This window comes from Aythya marila (assembly GCF_965140915.1).
Source record: "Aythya marila genome assembly, chromosome: 4".
In the NCBI taxonomy this organism is placed as follows: Eukaryota; Metazoa; Chordata; class Aves; order Anseriformes; family Anatidae; genus Aythya; species Aythya marila.
The window spans coordinates 53,224,226-53,226,586 of NC_139045.1; positions in this window are offsets into that span (position 1 = coordinate 53,224,226).

Sequence of the window (2,361 nt, forward strand, 5' to 3'; positions counted from 1 at the left end):
CCGGCCGCGCACACCGGGGGAGGGCAGGGGCGGCCCCGCCGCCGGCTCCTCCTCCTGCCGCCGAAGGCCCTGGCGGCGGGGGTGTGCGTGGCCTGCTGTGGGGTTTCTGCTGGTTAGCCCCATGGCAGGCCCCGTCCTGCGCCGGGGGTAGCCCTGTCTGTCTGCAAACCGCAAGGCTGAGCGCTGCTGTCACTCCCCTCCCTCCATTCAGTTGGAATAAATGATCAGGGACACGGCAATTAACCTCCTCTTGGTGCTGTGGCAACCCGTTCTCACCCTTTTAATGGACACACGTACCTTGGCCTTTGCCAGATCCTTCATATTGCCTTACCTCTGCCACCCAAAGCTAGAATCCTTCGCCTGTGTGACGAGTCAGCTTTTCTTCCTACTGATAAAACCGATCTAAGGTAGTGCGAGATCATAGCTGAGGCGTGGTGGTACAAGTTTGACTCTGCGATGATCTACATAGGGCATTCTTTGCCTAATTACTAAGCATAGGAAGCTTACCTTGTGTGGTTTGCCTGCCTGTGCTCTTCCTGGCTGACTTTAAAAGATTTACCCACTTTTAACTAAATTTGACTGCGGAGTACAGTTTTCAAAGGCACTAATTGTTTCACGCTGTGGACAAATTATTAGCTATGTGGAGAAAAGTGTGTCCCCGAGAAGGAAAACCCACACATTTCACTTCAGGTGGCCAGTCAGTCCAGGCAGGTACTAGTTTACACACAAATGGCCATCTCAGGCTAAATGTCTGTAAGGTATCCCTGTGAGGTGTGGGGTCAGGTCATTACGAGGTTCTCCTGAACTCAGAGACTGAGCTAAAACATGCCAGAAAAGAAGTCTGAATGTATTCGAAAGGGATAGACACACATACTGCTTGCCAAAATCCTTGTGCAGTCTCCTCCTAAGAGAGTTCTTCATTCCTTCTGGGCAGAAAGGGTGGATAAACATGATGCACCCTTGAAAACAGGAAAGGACAAGTAGCTAACATGGCAGATATTTAAGGGGCAGCACAGTCTCTCACAAAGTAGGGCCAATTTGATAACACAACAAATACAAATTGTGCAGTGGGTGTATTTTATGTTTTAAATTCATACCTATGAATTTCTGTATCTTTAATACTTATGTTGCACCATACCATCAAAAAAATAAATAAATAAAAAATTTTGCTTTCATCATATTGTTTTCATTGCATAAAATTGCCACATTTAAAATAGTGTATTAAATTTATATTCATTAAAACTCTTCGTATAGGATGAATACTGTATTGACTTCCACCTGGCTTACTCATCTTGTGAGCCAGCTAGATGCCAAGAAGGGCATTTCAGGTTTGTAGGACATTTCTTATTTTAACTTCAGTGGCACTGTTTCAGTTTGGTAGTACTCAGTACTAAATGGGTTGTGGGAAAAATCTGTGTCAGAAGAGAGATTTCTGAATTAATTAAATCCTTCATACTATAGGTACTGTGTATTTGAGTAAAATTGTTTGCTTTTACTTATGCATTATTCAGAGTACTTTTATATGGAACACTTCAGAAATGCTCTTTGCAGTCTCATCTGTAGAAAGAATTTCTGGAGTATCATGGTGGACTTCACTTTTCTAATTGGAAAGTTTAGCTGTAAAATTATGACTACTATGTATAGAAATAGCAATGGCTCTTCCCAGTCTTCCTGTGATATAAAGATTAGTAACGTACACACTGAAGATACAGTACAGATTGGCACATCCATTGTCTTTTGAGAATATAGCAGAGTGGTACTATGAACATCTCACACTCAGTTCCTTGTACTTAAAACATTGCTTATTTACTAGATTATAATTTTAATGATCAAATTAATAGTTTATGCAAGCCTTAAAGATACTGTATTACGTCAAATTATAACACGCACACATGCCAGCCCCAGGGCATAGGTATATAAATAAAACAATAAAATCTCCATATCTGACTCATCTGGCTCTGACTGATTTTTATAATGAGGTTCTGACTCACTTTTTAAAGAATCTTCTTGGCCAAATGAGAATAAAATTCCTTCACAAAGATGATTACATTATTGTTCAAAAGGTATATGAAAGTGGCCATTAGGGGGTGATGTTCCTAAAACAAAATTGCCCCAAATGAATAAAATACTTTTTGTGCATTTTTCTCACATTTTCATCCTGGTACATTAGTTTTATCTTCATTTTATTCATTTGAATGCCAATGTAAGAACAGAAGTTACCTCTCTTCAACTTAACGTAGGATGAAGTGAAAAGAAAAGTCGTATGAGAAAAAGGAAATGGGTAGATGTTATTTTGCATAAAGCCTGCACTAAGTTAAAAGCTAAACCAGGAAGTTACCACCACTATGCTAGATGGGCGCG